Genomic DNA, 12,596 nt, shown 5'->3' with positions numbered 1-12,596 from the left:
GGAATCACAAAGTATTTATTATTATTATTAATTTAAATTAATTTTATACCAAAATCATAACGATAAATTTTAATATTAATAAAACAATGTTTTATCGTGTAAATATTTTACTACATCGATAACGGTTTATTATTATATACTTTTTATAAGATGTTCTTGTTATTTAAATGTTTAGAATGTTTTTCTTTTAGACTTTATTAGGACTATTATTATTATTATTATTATTATTTTTGATTTTTTGTATATCAGAAAATTATTTTTTTACCTTTATTGTATCTTATGTAAATAATTATTTTTATTTTTTCAAATATGAGTGATTTTTGTACAATACATTCTATCGATTATTTTTTGCGAAATTTTAAGGACGTTGAACATAAAAAAAAATAATTTTATTAAAATATTTTTAAACGCAAACCGACTTATTCTTTTCATATACATTATCATGCTCGAGTTATTATAATATTCATTGTATAATCATACAAAGACTATAACTAAACACGAGACATTGAATATGTTTAGGTCGACTTTTGTATTTGTTATTTGACACGTGTGTCAAGCCACAACACGAGTATTTTAAGATGAAGCATTATTTGAAGTCGGTTTCTTGTGGATTTTAGCAACAGGCGATTAATGATTACTAATGGAAATTATAAAATAAGTACGGCTCCTTGATTAAAAAATAACAAAGGTTAAATTTATAAAAACATTTATAATAAAAACTAGTTTTCATTGGTCAATTGATTAGGGTGTGCAAGGTTTTAGATTTAGGACACTTATTTTCTTTAAAAATAATTAAAATTAAGTAGCCTTTCTTTTTGGAGACAATTTAGTTAATGTTATTTTACAGTATTAAAATATATTGGATTTTTTAGCCGTTAAGGTAAATTCTAGTGTTTTAATTGACGTATACGTTACCATTTAAGTTTTATCAATGGAAATGAAATGAAGTAATTTTATGGAGTTTTATAAGGCTATATTTAAGAAAATGTAGTTACAAAACATTTCGGTCATGTTAATTAAAATACATGTTTTATTAGAGTGAGGTTCAAAAAAGACGTCAGATGACGATGGTTCCAGCTAGCCACTGAGTTCAGTTAAAGATGTTATTATTATTATTCATACTGCAAATGCACATAAACCACCAGTATTTGTTTTTACAATAAATTTTAGTACCTAAGAAATATAATACATTTTTAAATACAATTCTAATGTTTTTTTACAACATTTTTTTTAACTTATCATTTCTATAATCGTTTTTAAATTTAATAATATTAAATTTAAATATTATTATGTCCAAAGAGACGGATCAAAACATATTAAATAATAACTCTTTAATAATATGTGATGCTGGCTACACAATATACAACATTAAAAATATGTTTTTTAAGGTGTGAAAATTAAGTTTGATGTTTTTCAAAAACATCTCATGGGTCTAAAAGTACTAATTCAAACAAATTTTAATAATAAAATAAATAAAAACTTTCTACTTCTACCTACTTAGTTCCGTATCGAAGCTCAAAACTAATAACTTAGTTACTCAGTCATTGGTAGCACTATGTAATAGCTGTTTGGATATTTTTTTTTGAACTTAAATTTATAGTATAAAACATGGTGGAATAATCTTTAACATTGTATCGAATGTTAAATTATGATTATATTTTACTTTTATACTGTAAACAGTCATTGTTGTAATTTTTAGTGCGATTATTAAAAAAATAACGAGACTGCCTACATGGATTACCAACAACCCTAATAATCTGATAACTTTGTGATTTCTTGGTAAAAATAAACATATTTTTATTCTTCTATTGTATTACGAAACGTGGGCGTTGGCGATTTCTTAAGAAATAACTAAGCACTTAGCTCGTAGCATTTTAGCGCACCATTGCCGTCGATGTTATCTGTATGTGTTTTTTTTTTAATACGTCCATTGTCTTTAGACGTTTTTTTTATTATTTATACGCATGCATTAGTTTCTTACAGGATAATGATCGTTTATTAAAATAAAAGTTCAGACATTATTAAATGATCGCCACATTATTTACTATATTTTATCTTTTTTCAAATAGATAAAAAAAAACCGGACAAATAACATTTAATTTAAATTAAAAATAATTCAACAATTCAAATACTACATTGTTGTATTATTAAATCATAATATAAAAGAATAACATTTAACAATTAAGATCTATAAAAATGATCTTTTTTAATCTACTAGTTACAGGGATATTACCTAGTTGCATTTTTCAAGTATTTAACCACCTTAAAACATTTAGTATAGACAACACAAGTGACATTACTGCACTAGGAATATTCAACCACCATATTTTTTGACCCTTTATTAGATTTTACTTCTTACTTATATTGTATGAACAATACAATAGTAACTCTTTTAATTTAATAAATAAGTATATAGGCCGTAGTATTTGTTATGTTATACAGATTCAAAAGTTGTTACGTAATCGGTAATTCAAAGGTTTTGTTAGAGGTCAATCCTTCAAATTTCAGAACTTCAGCTATTCTTGCTTGCAAATGACCGTAACAATAACTGTGCGACAAAATGAAAGTAGAAAAAAATCGTCATAAAGTAGTAATGTTTGCCAAGTTGATATTTTATAAAGAATATAGTTTATAGTGACAACCCTATACCGGATCACTTAAAACACAAAGTACAATAAAATAATATAATGAGAGATGTACCTTCCCCACTGCCATTGTCACACTTAAAAGTCGATAATATATTCAAGCTTGGTGGTTAATTATTGTCCTGCTATGGGTTGACTACAAAACATTTTAACGGAAACGAGAAAAACACAGCTGTAGTGTCCTAAGTAGAACGAATACTACACGTTCAATAGACCAATTATGTCCAGGAATTTTAGAGACATAATATTTAATATTATGAAGCTAGGTTTTGTAACTAAAAACACTGTGAAACATTTAACCAAATAACGATATTTTTGAAACATTTTCCAGTTAAAATTAAACATTTAAACATTCACACCACAATGTAAATTTATATTTAAATTCATATTTTGAAATTATTGAAGAAAAAAAATTATTTATCAAAAAAATTAGGTCATAATGAGTTGATCTGAAACATAACATTTAGAGAAGTTTGGGATGAAGTGGTTTTTAGAAATTTTAAAACCCGGTTATGCTTGGAGAGCAAAATATAGTAAATAGGGAGTTGAGGAACTAAAATATTTAGTTATGAGGGCGTCGCCTATTTTTAAGGAGTAAAGTATAGGCAATTTTTTACAAAATCATAATTTAAAGGTTAAACTGTGATGTGTAATAATTAGTTCAATAACTAGGACTCTAGGATTTTCATAGTTAATTTATTTTTCGGACTATTACAGCATCCTTAAAAGCGTTTTAATTTTTTTTTTATCTCTACATGTTTAAGCAGACTGAAAATAACTTGCTTAATTTTGGTTTTAGAGTAAAAGCACCCATTATAAAATTTAAATAGAACAATATTCCGGAGGGCAAGACGGTGTGTTTTTTTCATTATTTCAAGTATTACGCTCAATACATAGTTTAGAAATAACGACTATTTTAACATTTTTAAATGACTGTAACTTATCAAAAAATGAATTTAAAAAAAAAACGCACCGTCTTGCCCTTAGGAATATTGTTCTCTTTTAATTTTATAATGGGTGCTTTTACTCTAAAATCAAAATTAATCGAGTTATTTTCAGTCTGCTTAAACATGTTTTTACCACTGAAAATCACCGGTGCGACGCCCTGTTAAGTGAAGTTGATGATGTGGTGATTAAAATAAAGGTAAGTAAATTAGGTAGAAAAACAGGTTGTGTGTTGTTTAGAGTGAAAAGAGAATATTATGGAAGTGGCGAGAACAAAGCAAGTTGAGATTTAGGTGGGAAGCGATAAGTTAGCCAGACAAGGAATAAATATATAAGAGATCGAGGGGTTGCACCCATAGCAGGAAAATGAGACAAAACAGATTGAGATGGGTTAGCATTTTGCGAGAAGTAACGAGAAAATGTAAAACTAGTTGGAGAAATCACGGTAGAGGGACATCAATTTTAGAGGTAGAGGAAGACCTAAGAAAAAGTATAAAATATAAAGTCGTGGAGATGTGCGGAAACGATGAAGAAATGGCAACGGGTAAATATTTGTGGAAAGAGCTGATTTGACTGGCTGACACTATTTGCTATTCGAACAAGACGATATTCGGGTTTTATAAACAGTTGAAAACAATAACACTTTTAAAAAATTAATATTTTTTTTTGTGCTGCATGGATTTGTAACTTCTAGAGAGATATAGCATTAGGTTAGGTTAACTATGATACATTTTATTATGTTTAATAGAATATACTTTGTCAAGCTGGTCAAAATAGTTCTGATCAGAAGAAAAAAATCATCGATAGATGGATTCAAAATATATCTAAACAATGACGTTTGTACTTAATACGTCATTATACGACATAGTTTTTTTTTACGTTAATGTTACCGAAAAATACTGACTCAAATCGTTCTATTTTTAGCCTAGATGTAGAGCTATGGTTATTTTTTTAACTCTTGTCGTCCGTGTACAAATCGTTTCACTATACACGTTTTATTACTGAGTTTTAAGTGTCGTCATCCGTAATATAAGCTAAACGGCAACCAATACACTAGAAGTACACTGTTATAATATGTCGAGAATTTTCTGTTTCCTCCCCGGACAAAAACGATAGTGTTAAAAGATTTAAAGATAGGAAATAATCGAAAGAAAACGATTGCTTTTTTATGAACATCATGATGCATTACTTTTCAATAAAGTGTGCGATTTTGTAGACGGCATAGGAACGGGATAGAATAAAACCGTTACGTATTTTTTTTTATACATAATAAACATTTGGCATTAAGTAAAAAAACAATCAAAATGTATAAACTAAATAGTCAATAATGCCTTCGTTTATATATATATATATTGTAGTGTATGGAAATAAAATAGTAATGTTAGTTCAGATTTGAATACTCAAATAGCGTCCAACCTGATCGGTTAATATTTTTTTAATATTAAAACATTCACTGTCCAATGACCCATGATTGGTAAATGATAAAAAATGAATTTGATAATTACATGCAGACAGTGAACGTGATAAGTGTATTTTACAACAAAGCGACGAAAGGTAGCTGCGACTAAATAATATGTTGAATAATTAAATTGTCGGACGACCGAGACGGAGTCATTGTTTATCAGACATGTCTGGGACAAGAAAAATTATGGGTTTTAATGTTTTTTTTGTAAAGTAAAAATAAAAATATAAAGAATCTTCGTGTGTAAAGTGAGACCGTTAACAATACCTAGTAATTATATTATTATATTACAAATAATTTGAACGGTGAAATTAAATAGTTTATTAGGCATTTAGGGCCTAGGCTCTAAATAGTCGAATTATAATTATAGACAACTTTATGGCTTTCTTTAAAGAAATGGAATACAGGTTTTAGTCAATCAGTGATTGTAAAATAAAATTTCGATATGCTGTCTGCACGTAGGCAAGCTCTAATTGTATATTTGTAGACCGATGATTGCAGGACCAATTATTGATGTTATAATATGCTTTTCGATAGAACGGCTCAATTATTGAAAATGAAAGAATGTTTAGGAAGATATTTTTTTATACATTTATAATACATTTTATACATGAGTGTTACACCTATGTGGATAATGAACTCTTTTAAGTTTAAGCTCAACTGATTTTACTATTAACAATAACATGTTTAATTTTCACTGTATAGAAATTTGTCTAGGAATGGATACATCAGATCTCTGAAGTATAACATTTTTAAGCAAGTATTGTTCGATATAGATTTTAATTGAAAATGAAAAATGCTATTGTATTCTCTGTTGATAATATATGAACATATCTAAAGTGTCAGCAGTCAGAGTAAAACGTTACACGTGGATGCACATTAACGTGTATATATTATGATAATGATCATGAGTCGTACTTATGTTTTATTGATACAAGACACATTTTAATAATCATAGTTGACCCAACTGTTCGACGATGCGTGGAAATCTGAAGTACTAATTTCAAGTTCATCGTCGCCACGAAAACTATGACCACTATATTAATAATATAATATTATATTATATATTAAATAAAGACAAATGCTCAAGTATTCTTTTAGGTAGTCTGAACAATGCTAGGGTTTTATTGCATTCCATAATAATTAAACAGAAACATAAGAGAGGTACACGCTGTTTTATGTGATTGTAAATCTAACAAAATTGATTTTATAAAATTTTCATACAAACAGCTGTTTGAGCAACTTGAACTTTTCGTTAATATAAAATTAAAACTGTTATTGAGGTACTCTCATATACTTTTTTTTACCATCAAAGGCTAACAAAATTATACAACTTTTTTTAAATAATACATTTTTTTTAAATAATATTATTCAGATCATAAAATAAACAAAAATTTACCTGAATAAAACTAGGAAAATTATGGGATTTCAAATAGCATATTCACAACACTACAGGGTGACCTAACTAACGTAAGACACTCATTTTCTCGGAAAATAATGAATATTTTGAGAATTTTTTTTTTTTCTAAACTTTTAGGTACATATTTAACTAAATTTTTCAATATTTAGAATATTTTTATCTTCAACCTTTATATGTAAAACAAGTATAGCATTTGGTTTTTTAAATGGGAACGTATGTTTTTAATTTCATAAATCTGTAGACAAAATTTCTAAAAAAGTTTTAGCGTTTGAAATTCTAATTTTCATCAATCGGTTTTCTACTTATTACGTTGTAAAGATTTGAAATTTTGATCCATATTTATTTGGGATTTCAAAACAGGTAGCATATTAAACACTATTAAATAATATTATCGACCTCGTCGTCTGTCGATAAAACCGATAATCAGATAATAGTAATACTCATTACTTTTTTTTTTATAATATATGGAGATGTGGTTCTTTACCTACTGTCGGAAACCGCGACACCGTATACATGTCTGGTCAATTGTTCACATATCTTATCAGTAAACAACACTTACGACGAAATTTTTTCCTAACCTAACCTACCCATATTTCACGGTATGATTATGATATATTATCATGCCCAAAAAAAGTGCGTGCAACCGGCTGCCGGCAACGTGACTTGCATTGTGTATTCAGAACCCGGAAACGTCCTATACTCCTATGCCGTTTGTTTTGTTAATACATTGAACTATTTAAGTAATGTCAATTGTGTCTATATATTCCCTAATTGTGACTACATTTTATATTGCTCTACAATGCACGATGAAAACTAATAAGCATAATGATTTCATAAGCAAAAACTTGTTTCTACTAGTAATAGTAAACATTTTGTAAATATATTTAGTTGTCAATCAGTGTTATTTAATGACATGGTTAAATGGGCGCCGCATTAAACGCGGAGTAATATATTCATCTTTTTCAAATACATATTATATAACTTTTCAAGGGATGAATAATAATACAATTTTGTTTCAACATTTCTTTTTTGAAAATTATTCTGAATGAAGGTACACTAGTTAAGTACAATAAAAAATATGTGGTGCGTATAGTGAAAATGAGTATACATTAATTTAAAACCAAAATCTTAAAAATATTCAAAAAAACAAAATATATTTCATTTATCAGGTCTTTGTAGGACACTCAGTATATATTAAAACATTCTATTTAAAATTATAATTATTACTAAAAGTATATTGTACAGCAAAATAAATATTGGTAAAAAAAATATTTACATTAGTTTAATAATAATTAAAAGAGCACAAGTGATCAACAGTTGAATTTTCAAATCAATACAACTACTTTTTTTATTTATGTACATTGACTGACTTGATTAAATGACAAATGAAAAAGTTTGATTTATTGTTAGCATGTTATAACCTATATGCATTTATTTGTCAATCATTAATATTTTGAAGAAAATATTTGGTATAAAATGTATGGATGATAGTGAAACACCAAGTTCAATTAATTTTATATTCCATAATCAAATATCCGTTATGCATTAGAAATGCAAAATATGGGTTAGATTACAAAATTTTAAATTAAATTAAATCTGACATTAGATCTACCATAAATAAAAATATTAACCAAATATGAATATATTTGCTTAATTGATAAAAAAAAATATTGCTACATTTTTTTTTAAAGATGATTTCATTCATGTAAGAAACTAGAAAACAAAAGCTACCACATAACATAAAATCTAACTTTTTTCATTTGTTAAGCCACATTAAAAATATGAATAGTCAACTATAATTATAGAGTGACTTCACTAAAAGAAACTAATATTTTTAACATTAAATGGTACTAATAAAAATGCTTATACAAGTTTTTATTTGAGACAAATAATTATGATGTTAAAATTGAACATCTTTATTGCAATCTCGTACGTTAAACATCTTCAAAATATAATTGTTTTGTTATTTTTTATATTAATATATATTTTTTTTTATAGCCTTTAAATATTTATAATATGAGTTCTTTTTGGGCCACATAAAAATAATCGGCGGGCTGTATGCAGCCCGGGGGCCGCTGGTTGAGTATGGTTGTGTTAAATGCTAATATTTTATTCTTCTAAGATTCCAAGTAGAAAGCAATATTTTCTTCATCTAAAAAAAATAATTTAATAATTATTAACTTATATCTCCTAATTTCTATAAAATGCCTAATCTAAAACAATATTATTTTTATTTTGTTCATTTTTCGGTTATATCTACAAAAGACGAATTCAAAATGAAGACGTTGACATAACTGAAAATATACAAAATAACAATTTACTAATAGTAATAGTGTAATATCTATTATTCACAATATACAGTTTTTCAATACTAAAATATTGCACATCTAGACTCTAGTGCATATTGATATTTGAAACATACCTAACTAGTAACTGAATAATCATAAATGACATATTGATATGTAGCTTGATAAACCAATACCGACTATTGTAATCAGTGACAAATTGTACATTAAGGTTTCAAAACATCATTATCATTCCAGTAATCTTCTTAAAAAATGTCCTGCTAAAAAATACAAATTAAAATTTTAATATTTAATATATTGCACTTACAGATTTCTTGCGGTCAGTCATCAACATTTATTCCAGTTAAACTATAATTAACAACTGTTAATTGGCCATATAATAATATTATGTTACGTATAGTATTAAATAAAACAGTAGGTATATTGTATAACTTGGTTGTTATGTTGAGTTTACCAAGTCTTAAATACAAATTTCACTATTACTAATGAGAACTAAATTATAATTATGAAATCATTACATTCATTATAGTTTCAAAATAAATTGTAAAATATATGTCACTAACCACAATTAGACATTTTAAAACACAATATTAGTTTCTTCTTAATACATAAAAAAAACTGTTCACAAATTACGAGTACACGTTGTTTGTCGTTTGACAATTTAAGTTTTACTCATACCATATTATAATGATACTGTGATAATAATATTAACGCTATATTATAATTTTTTTTTTTTTTTTTAATAGCCTTTATTTGCAATATGACGGCTCAACGATTAAAAATATACAATCTGCGATATAATTTACAATGCAGTGAAAATTAATATAATATATTATAATCATACCGTAAAAGTGGTTCAAGGCAAAATCCACATCGCAGTCTACTGATAATACATGTGAACGGATGACGGTTATGTAAGGTATATTTGCTTCCAAACAGGTAGATTAAAAATCGATTGTCCATATAATAATAAAAAAAACTTAGTGCCAGAGTTATTTATGTCTCATTATCGGTGACAGTATTATCGATGGGGTCCAATATTATCATTATTTACTGGCAAATAAAAGTGCTACTGCTGGAAAACCGATCAAATATTGATTTGAATTTCAAAACTTTACTAAGTCACAGAAAACGAACAGATAGTTGAAAATTGAAAATTCAAACGCTAACATATTTTAAAAAAAAATTGTCTGCATACTTATGGAATTAAAAACATATGTTTCCATTTGAAAAACCAAATGCGATACTTGTTTTACATATAAAGGTTGAAGATAAAAATATTCTAAATATTGAAAAATGTAGTAAAATATGTACCTAAAAGTTAAGAAAAAAAAAAATTCTCATAATATTCATATTTTCCGAGAAAATGAGTGTCTTACGTTAGTTGGATCACCCTGTGTATACAGTGTATTATAATTTATATACATTCTACACCTAGGGTAACGGCACCAGCGATTGCCACTACCCCAACTTTTGGAAATATAGTGTTTTTTTAAATTTTTATATCAGATAGAATATCAAAATATTTTATATCGTTGAGATGATTTTTTTAAACAATATTCATTGAAAAAAATGTAAAATTTGTAAAACAAATGCATGTAATTTAAAAAACACTGCATTGCCAAACACTGGATCATAATGTCAATCACTGGTGCCGTTATCCTATATATGTGGGTCATCTTCAACATTTGATGGATCAGTTATTTTATTTTTATAAAATAGTTAATTTAACATAAAAAGTTGTAAATAAAACTTTATTATATTATTTAATTATCGAACTTAATTTTTAATGTTAAAGTGTATATATTCTTTAAAGGGTAACTTCTTATAGTTATATAGTAACGTATAAAATATACAATTTACTTAATAAAACAATTATGATGTAACGAAAATGATGACTGATTAACAACCATTAGTCCATGTACTAGTTTATATTAAGATTAATATAAAGAAGGAAGTGCGGCTAAGTAGAGTACGTGGTAAAAACAATGTTACAGTTTATCTAGTTATCATTGCCAGTACTATTAGTTTAAAAGCTTATCGACTAGTCATTATTTTCATTAAAGTATGTAGTTTTTAATAAGTAAATCAAATAGGTTTTATAACTAAGTGAATTTCAAAAGTTACCCTCTAAATTCTAAAACTTAAAAATAATATGTTAGTTTAAAATTTAAAAACTTGTTTTGATCATTTAATACAAAAATGTAAAATATTGATTATTTTTCAAATTCATCTATGAGTTCTTTGGCTACCTCGTTAGATTAGGTTATGGAAACAGTATTTTGTATTTAGATAATTGTGCTTCAAATAATAAAAAATTCATTCAAATTTTATTTATAATATTACAAGAAATATTGCATTTTTAAATGAAAAACAGTTTCCGACATATTAAGTAAATAGGGCAACAAACATTCATCTTTTTACAGAATTGAAATTGAAATAGCTAAAGTGTCACAATTTCATCGCTATGAACGCATTTTTAACCACCAACAATGACTTTAACTCATTAAGAAATAATGTTATACTTTAAAAGTAATACCCCGAATCTAATAGAAATTAATTTGAAAATAAATTTGTTGTACTTAAACAGTAAACTTGGCTGTCAGTGCCGTGTCTTACTCTTGAGGTGTTTTTTTTTACGGGAAATACTCGGATTGTGAGTAGGTACTAACACGGTTTCGCGTGCAAACCGCCATCTTTTTGCATTGACGGTTTAACGTGGTCAGTGCAGACCAGTAACGGTAACTAAGTAGGGGCGAGTGTCCGTTCTACATTCGTGGACAAAATACACAATATTATTAATATTTGAAGAAAAAAAGCTAGTTCTTTGATAATTACTTGTGGGCCGCAAACAGATGATACAGTATTATCATTTGTTCATTTTTTTTTTTTTTTTTTTGAAAATATTTTTGCTACCAATTCGCGGTTTGAAAAAACCACTGTCGTCGGCGGCGCCGGCCGCATAATATGAAAGTACCACCGTTGGTGAATCCGGAATTCGTTTTTCTTCTTGAACAACGTCATTAAAACATACCATTCAAATGCGGTTCGCGTGGCGTTAAGCTCTTCAGAACAAGTGTGACAATTTTTACGGATCACTAACGTTTTTTTTTTAAGCGCGGCAACCCACACGTGATAGTACACATGACATACACGTTTCAGCTGCAGTGCAAAATGATTGTTCACCGACGACGCGCCAATCAATTTTTTTAAAGATTCAATTTCCAATGTTATTTTTTTTCGCAAATATTCTAATTGAAAATAACCTCAAGGGTTAACCCTTAGCTTGACATTGTATCTTTAAGGATACACACATTTTATTCGTTTAACTTTCCATAACCAACTTTTTTTTTTTTTCCTCACATGCATCCATAGAATACCAGGGGGGGGGGGTAATAACCAACCTGAAAAGTATTATTGTTTTAATTATTTTTGATATTTAAAAATTAGCCATTGCCAAGTATTCTAATAACTATTATAAAAAAGAAAATGTATTTAATAATTTAAAAAAATATATATTTATGTGGTTTCTCTCAAACAGAATAATATATCGATATTGAAATACCACATAATATGTGCTCTGTATGTGTTATTATAATATATACACTAGTAGATACATATTACTTTGGAAAATTGTGTTATGTTTAGGTTATAGACATATATAAGTGATATAATTATAGAGATTATTTTGCATATTTTACGTTTTAATTTATTTTAATGTAATGGTTTTTAATTTGCACGTTTGAAAACTCAAATTATAATATACTTTTTCCATGATTTTAGAAGTATAGAATTCAAGTCTCAATGTTATAAGTTAC

At 27.0% G+C, this 12,596-nt stretch overlaps 1 long non-coding RNA gene across 1 annotated transcript; it reads right to left on the bottom strand.

Moving 5' to 3' along the window:
- Positions 1-8,404: 8,404 nt before the first annotated feature.
- On the bottom strand, positions 8,405-9,450 carry LOC126838991 (uncharacterized). Its single transcript, XR_007685763.1, has 3 exons — positions 9,342-9,450; positions 8,895-9,038; positions 8,405-8,624 (listed from the first exon to the last, which is right to left on the bottom strand). It is a non-coding gene; the product is annotated as an uncharacterized LOC126838991 (long non-coding RNA).
- Between the last annotated feature and the right edge of the window lie 3,146 nt (positions 9,451-12,596).

This window comes from Adelges cooleyi, unplaced genomic scaffold (genome assembly GCF_023614345.1).
Source record: "Adelges cooleyi isolate 19-005CV unplaced genomic scaffold, UGA_ACOO_1.1 ACOO_flye_CR_arks_rails_tigmint_CR_PRNA_30, whole genome shotgun sequence".
Taxonomy (NCBI): Eukaryota; Metazoa; Arthropoda; class Insecta; order Hemiptera; family Adelgidae; genus Adelges; species Adelges cooleyi.
Note: the sequence above shows the minus strand (reverse complement) of the source record. Positions and strands in the feature narration are given on the sequence as shown.